The sequence below is a fragment of the Suricata suricatta genome, chromosome X (assembly GCF_006229205.1).
Source record: "Suricata suricatta isolate VVHF042 chromosome X, meerkat_22Aug2017_6uvM2_HiC, whole genome shotgun sequence".
NCBI classification, from domain to species: Eukaryota; Metazoa; Chordata; class Mammalia; order Carnivora; family Herpestidae; genus Suricata; species Suricata suricatta.
Genome location: NC_043717.1, coordinates 17,000,139 through 17,007,847, shown reverse-complemented (window position 1 = coordinate 17,007,847; position 7,709 = coordinate 17,000,139). Strand labels below are relative to the sequence as shown.

General features: G+C 42.8%; 1 protein-coding gene across 2 annotated transcripts in view; it reads right to left on the bottom strand.

The window, feature by feature from the left end:
- Positions 1 to 7,709, bottom strand: part of PHEX (phosphate regulating endopeptidase homolog X-linked) — a 225,339-nt gene that overhangs the window by 121,592 nt on the left and 96,038 nt on the right. The gene's annotated exons all lie outside the window — the stretch shown is intronic.

Genomic DNA, 7,709 nt, shown 5'->3' with positions numbered 1-7,709 from the left:
GGCATTATAATGGCTCTCAGAGTCACTAACGTTTTAAGCATTTCTCATAGATGCTTAAAGCTCTTGGTCTCAACCCTGTTGACTAACATTTCAAATGGAAATCTTTTTTTTTTAAGTTTATTTATTTTCTGAGAGAGACAGAGAGAGCAGGGGAGGCGCAGAGAGAGGGGGACAGAGAATCCCAAGGCTGTATGCTGAAAGCACAGAGCCCAATGTGGAACTTGAACCCATGAACCATGAGACCACAACCTCTGCAGAAACCAAGAGTTGGATGCCAAACTGAGTCACTCAGACACCCTCAAAATGGAAATCTTTTAAGATGTGTAGGGATCAAAGGCAGGTTGCCCCCAAATTTGCCATTTTAGTATACTGATTATTTAAAATAAAACTTATTTAAGAGACAGCCTATACAGGAGGGAAACTCAGACCGTCCTCTAGCCCCCTGAAAGCAAGAAGGGCATTTCCCATGTGAAAGGTGCCACCCCTGTGCCAGGAGGTAAGGAGACATCCTTATTACTTGAGATGAGAAACGCTGAGCTGTGTGAACAACCTTGCTTACTTTTTACTAATTTATTCCCACAGCCCAAATTCTGTCTAGAACTCCTTACTAACTTAAGCTTCCAAAGTTAAGTTTTCCTTATCCTGTCAACTCCTCACAGATTTATTTTCTTTGTCTAAAATGTATAAAACCTGCCTGCTCATTTCGTTAGGTCCCAATTTCATTAGCGGGTCTTGGTGCACATGTAATAAAACCATGCTTTGTTCTATTAATCAGTCTCAGGTAAATGTAATTCTTAGTCCAGCTAGAAGACCTTGAAGGACAGATAAAGAACTTTTCCTCCCATCAGAGACAAAAAGATCTCTGCCTTTTGCCACAATTCAGATTGACAAACATCTGACCCATGGGGCTTCCTCCCTCTGCTTCTTTTCCTTCTCTCCCCCCTCTCCTCCTCCTGCCACCTCTGTCTTTCCTAAATCCCTATCTTGGTAACTCAGTCTCTCTACTGCCCTCTCACAGATGTCAAAACCCAAGCCATCCCTTCCCTGTTTGCTTTCCTAGGCTTCTCTGGTGCCACCCTCCACCCCAGGCCCCACTGCAAGTTCTGTTTTTTCCTTTTTTGCAGAATTTACATTTATTGTGCAACATTTCCTGTGTAACAGCCACCCCGGCAGACTTTAATAACAAGTGAAATCTTTTATGGTGATTAATATCAATGGTTGTCATGTCAATGCAAATAAAAGAAATAATGGGCTTAGCATGTTGGAACCAAGAAATCTCTGAACACTTCTGATGCTCATCCTTAGACTGCTCTACAGCATCATGTAATAACATCTCCTTCACTTAATTTCGTGTTCCCTGAGACACAAAAGTCTCCTGCAATCTCAAAATAAAAAAAGAGAAATAGTATTTCTTCACCAAACCTTGACCTCATGCCCCCCGGGGCCAACACATAACATTAATAGAAATTACTTAAGGTGGAAGTACTAAGTTCAAGTTTTTCATAGAAAATATTTTTTAGTGACAGAAATAAAAATATAACATAGAAAAATAAACTCAAGTGTTGTTATGGTAAAATCTACCACCTTCTGAATAAAGGCCCTCTTGGGAAAGCAGTGTTTTCCTACACATCTATTTAGGTCAGATCTATGGATCCACAGCAAAAATACAGTTCATTCAGTTGGTCTTTGGACAGTTGTTAGTTCTTTTCCTCAACCAGTGCTATTTAAAAGTGGTTCCCCTTTTCAGTGTCTGTACTCCAGGATTTTGCCCATAGTGTTCTGTATCAGACACTGGGGAGTTAAACGTGCAAGTTCATGCACCTGCTACCCTTCCATGCAAGGGTTGGGTTGGGTTGGGTTGGGTTGGGTTGGGTTTTTAACAAGAGTCTCCTACCTAGGTAAACTTTAAGTTGCGTCACCCACTCATCTTTGGACCTCTCCTGGCCATTTCCACCATCACACAGACACAAGAACTTTGTTTTAGATAAATGTGTCCAGACTGTTCTAGAAATGCACTTGAGGGAACATATACATCAATAGTGCTCCAAGAAGGAGTCAGTTCATCCCATTGTCAGTTGTAGTGTCCTTCAAAGCTGTGTCTCGAGGAATATAAAATTCCTAGATGGCCAACTCCGATCCTACCTCATACCCACGAATCCCCCAAGTTTAAACTCACACATTCAGTCCCTTCTCCGAGTTCCTGTTAAGCTTATGATCAGAACAATACACATGTGTGTTTAATTGCCACTTACATAGATTTGGTCCCCACAACAAAACCTGTAGGTTTTGAAAATAGTTATCACAATTTAGATCAAATGAGATGATGGATATAAGAGTAGGGACTACTGGCAGATTGCCCCAAATGGGTCACTTTAGCATAACATTATTTTGAGTAAAAAACAATCAAAATCCATGGGCCGCCTGGGTGGCTCCGTTGGTTAAGCGACAGGCTTCAGCTCAGGTCATGATCTCATGGTTCATTGGTTCAAGCCCCACATCAGGCTCTGTGCTGACAGCTAGCTTAGAGCCTGGAGCCTGCTTCCCATTCTGTGTCTCCCTCCTTCTCTGCCCCTCCCCTGCTCATGATCTGTCTCTCTGCCTCTCAAAAATAAATAAATGTTTTTAAGAAAATAATCAAAATTCAGCAGATGCATAAAAGTGCTTTATTTACCTCCCCCTCTGCTGCATGCTTATACCAAGACGACAGCTATTCGCAGAGACTCCTCTTTCCTAAGAAACCTGCATAATACGACAACCTATGTTTTCCAAACATCTTCTCCCACCTTCCTACTAAATAAAATAGTCTCTGACTCCTTTGGGTCCTCAGATCCCTACCCCTGTCCTTAACTCATATAAACCTCATGTTGCCTCATTGTCTCTGAAATTTCACAGCTTGTGACGATTCCCCCTATGTATAAAACTAAAATTGATCTTGTGAATCTGTCTCATGTCAAGTGGATTCTTATTCCAGCTAGAAGCACCACGAAGAGGAAAGGAAAGTCTTCCTCCCCAGTGGTTGGCGTCATCAGCAGGACACCGGCTCCCTGGACACATGGCAGCTGAGAGACTTCGGGACCTCTGACAAACAGCTGGCAGAATGGGAAGATTTCTTACATGTCAGTCTCCCAGAGTCTCTCTCTCTGTGATGTCTTGTAGAGTAAGAGTGGGGAGAGGCCTTTTTCTTTTCTAAATTTAGACTTGTGGAACTAGTTTCTTGAGCCGAGGAACTCGCTGGCTAAATTTGGTAGAGGACTCTTTGGTTTCTGATCCATTTCCTCCCAGATGTAGTCTTTGTTTTCCTTTGCCTATGTCTTTTATGTCATTTTTCATACAAACTTTGTTGTGAGTTAATGTGCACATAAAGTAAAGGCTGTTGCTAAGGGACATCTTGGAAGCCAAAGCCATAGAATTGGTGGGCTTAGGGGCAGGACTTAAAAGCTCGTAGAGCACTCATCGCCTAACTCAAAGCTTCCTGTATTGGGATAAGTTGGCCATGGAACTGCTTCTTTGACAGTAGGTCACCTGTCAACCTCAAGAAAACTTCTGGGCAACAAGATACACTATAAAACAACACATACTTCCCAACCCCACAGTACATCCCTCACAGGTATTATTAGTGTGGCTCCAAAAGACCCCAGGCTTAGCTAAAGCTGTTAATGTGCATATAAGACAATCTCTGCTGTGGATTAGCATTTTTCCTTTTGTCATAGTCTATCTCCTAAGAGCTTTGTTTTGTGACCAGTGAGAATATTGTCTTTGGTCACTATCATTTAGAGGGTATGCTTACCAGAGTGCACCTTGGTGGCCAAAAAGACCGTGAATCTGAGTCTTTCTCTCTCTCTCTCTCTCTCTCTCTGTCCAGCTATGCCAGCTCTCAGGGAAGTTTGTCATTAGAGGATCTAGCCCAGAGGAACCTTTGTTATCTTAACGTTCATTGCTTGTCAATGCTGGCAAGTCCCATTCCAGTAGCACCTGCCTAGTGTCACAGATGAGTGAATCTGTGCCTGGAGGCATCTCATGATTTCATGAGGACAGGAAACACTGTTTTCACTACACCACCCTTATGATCTGTGCAAGGCAGACTTTTGTTTTCTTAAACTAATTTTGGAAGTAAACTTTTGGATCAGAGGGACTTCCCTCTTAGGATGCCTCTTAAGTCTTCATTAAGCCCTTAGAAAGTTTATTGATTTGAGTCACTATTCACAGATCCTACTCACCAGTGGCCAAAGGGTCCTTTATAATGTATTTTTTTTAATTTTATGTTGAGAGAGAGAGAGATCGCATAAGCAGAGGAGAGGGGCAGAGGGAGAGAAAGAGAGAGACTCTACACTCAGCACAGAGTCTGATGTGGGGCTCAATCCCACGACCATGAGATCATAACCTGAGCTGAAATCAAGAGTCAGATGTTCAACCAACTGAGCCGCCCAGGGGCCCCTTTGGCTATATTTAATAGGAAAATATACCTTATAGAAAGCTCTCAATTCTCTTATTAGAATAACAGCTAGCCTTAGGGACTCCCTTGACAAAATAAAAGAACAGAAATCAGGAAACTTCCACATTCCTTCATTAAAATAAAAAGCTTCTGTACAATGAAGGAAAGAATCAACAAAACCAAAAGGCAGCCTACGGAGTGGGAAAAGATATTTGCAAACAACATTCTCTGATAAAGGGCTAATATCCAAAATCTGTAAAGAACTTATCAAACCCAACACCCAAAACAAACAAACCAACCAGTGAAGATATGAATAGACGCTTTCCCAAAGAAGACATCCAAATGACTAACAAACATATTAAAAGATGCCCAACATCACTTATCATCAGGGAAATGCAAATCAAAACCATGATAAGATACCACCTCACACCTGTCAGAATTGGCTAAAATTAACAACCCAGGAAAGAACAGATGTCGATGGGGATGCAGTGGGGATTCCTTCTGTTGGTGGGAATGCGAACTGGCACAGCAAGCTATAAAACAGTATGGAGGTTAAAAGTTAAAAACAGAACTACTCTATGATACAGCAATCATACTATGGTATTTACCCAAAGGATACAAAAATACTGATTTGAAGGGACATATGCATCCTGATGTTTATATCAGCACTATCAATAATAGCCAAACTATGGAGACACCCCAAATGTCTATAAACTGATGAAGCGATAAGAAGATGTGGTATACATATACAATGGAGTATTGCTCAACCATCAAAAAGAATGAAATCTTGCCATTTCCAATGACATTGATAGAGCTAGAATGTATTATACTACGCAAAACAGGTTAGTCAGAGAAAGACAAATACTGTGTGATTTCACACGTGTGCAGTTTAAGAAATAAAATATAAACACAGGGGAAGGTGGTAAAAAAGAGAGATGGAAGCAAACTGTAAGAAACTTACCTACAAAAAACAAACTGAGGGTTGCTGGAGGGGATGTAGGCAGGGATGGGCTAAATGGGTGATGGGTATTAAGGAGGGTACTTGCTGTGACTGATAAGGAAAAATCTGTTATAAGATGGCGAGCAGGACTGATAAGGAAATACCTGTCCCAGATCCAAGGCTCCCCCTTCAGGGTTCTTCTTCCCACCCTGCCTGTTGCATGCATTAATGAGGAATGCGGAAGTAACAGGCTATAAATTATTCCCTCTGCTGATGCTCTCAGCTCAGACCTCTGGAGAATGATCTCCTCTGAGCCCACCGGTGTAAAATAAACCTCCTCCCTTCCAAGATCTCTGAGTACCGCTTGGTTCTTCCCACTGGGCGATCCAGACCAGATTCTGTAACATGATGAGCACTATATGTTAACTGACTAGAGTTTTTTTTAAAAAAGCTTAAAATTTTTTTATGGAAAAAATAAAAATAAAAGTCCACATCCAAACTAAGTTCCCCTTTTTAAAATCTAGCCTCATCTGCCTGCTGTAACTTCCCCTTCCCTACAAAGATTTACAGGGAGCGCCCAGCCTAATCTGCAGGTTCAAAGTATGCACATTACTCACAGCAATGCTAAAAGCGAGGAAGAGAGTTGAACAAAAGCATCCGGGACCAGCAATAGGCTTCCTTCGCTCCTACCGTCCAGGGCTCTGTAATCAGGCTCTGCCGGCCTCAGGCATTCCTACGCAATGTCCTTTCCAGGTGTGTCCTAGACCCCCCGCCACAGAAGAATTCGTGTCCCTGGACAGCAGCAGAGCTTTTACATTATAGTCATTTTACCTTACTTTCAGAAGATCCTACCAAATTTAGAAAGAAATTAGAGAGATTAAGGATTAGGGGCGCCTGGATGGCTCAGTTGGTTAAGCATCCAACTTTGGCTCAGGTCATTATCTCGTGGTTTCCAGGGTCAGATTCTGCTAACAACTCAGGGCCTGGAACCTGCTTTAGATGCTGGGTCTCCCTCTCTCTCTGTCCTGCAAGAGTTGCCATGGAAGGGTGACTGAGTGGCTACTTTGCTGTGGAGAGTTGCATGCACCGACAACCCCCACCTGCAAACCTGGAATGACCCGAGCCATTTGAAAAGCACCAGTGGCCATTTTATTGCAGGTCAGATAATAGTTCCAGGCACCGCCAGGGACCGACGACCCCCACTCTCCGATTTGGAATGTCTCAAACAGGAAAGTCTCACCACTGGAATTCCAGCATCCCCCACTGAAGCAAGCAGCCAATCCTATCCTGCCACAGTGCAAAGATGCCCTTACTTGGCTATCTGCCCACCTGAGGTCAAACCCGGAACTCTTGCACCTATAAAACACCTTGCTCTCCCGTACCAGGCGCGACTTCCCTGACTCCCCACTCCGGAGTCATGGAACCTCGCCCAGGAATTGCAGACTCCAATAAAGGCTTTCTTGGCTCCATAACTTGGTCTCTCCCTTTCCTCTCACCTCTGCCTTCATCTATTAAACCTTACATGTCCCTCTCCTGCTCACTCTCCCTCGTTCTTTTCTCAAAAATAAACATTTAAAAAATATTTTAAAGAAACATTAAGGACTATTCACAACCCCCTTTCACAGAGGAAAGAGGACCCAACTTCCATCCTCCCCCTCCCACAAATGACTTATAAAATGCCAATATTCATGGGCCAAGGTTGAATTGTGTACCTAGAAAAAAGGCTTTTGTTAAAATGCTTTGTAGAGACTTGACAAAGACATAAATCTTTTGATTCCCAATTTAGTTAAAAATCTCCCTGATATAAAAAAGCAAATTTAGTTTTAAAAAATGAGCCAGTTCCTTGATTTTCAGACTGTGATCTAATTCTTTGGAGGATCAGAAACAACTGCATGTCTTACAAATCTCTACAAAACCAGAAAAGCAACTCTAGAAATCAGTTAAAGCCCATCCGTTTTTACCACTCCCCAAACCTCGCCTACTCTTCTCAAAATGTTTGTAGATATTATAAAAGATCAGGATATTGGAATAAAATTGCCCTGTACTCTTTTTTTTAAGGGGCAAAAAAAATCTACATTCTTTGTCCCTTGAAATTATAAAACTTACCATGTCTTTGAAGTGTAAATGTAGCCCATAGTGCCTGAAACCAAAGAAAGTAAAGAAGGGGGAGATGCCTTTTTAAAATACAAACTGAGAGTGCGCCCGTAGGGCCAGGACCGGGCAGCTCATCCGGCACAGTTGGCGAGCGCAGTGCGCGTGCGCCATGTGGCCAGGGCTGGCTGCGGCCGTGGAGCAGAGCGGGGGCGGGGTGGCGCCGACTGGCTTGGTCGGCGGGGC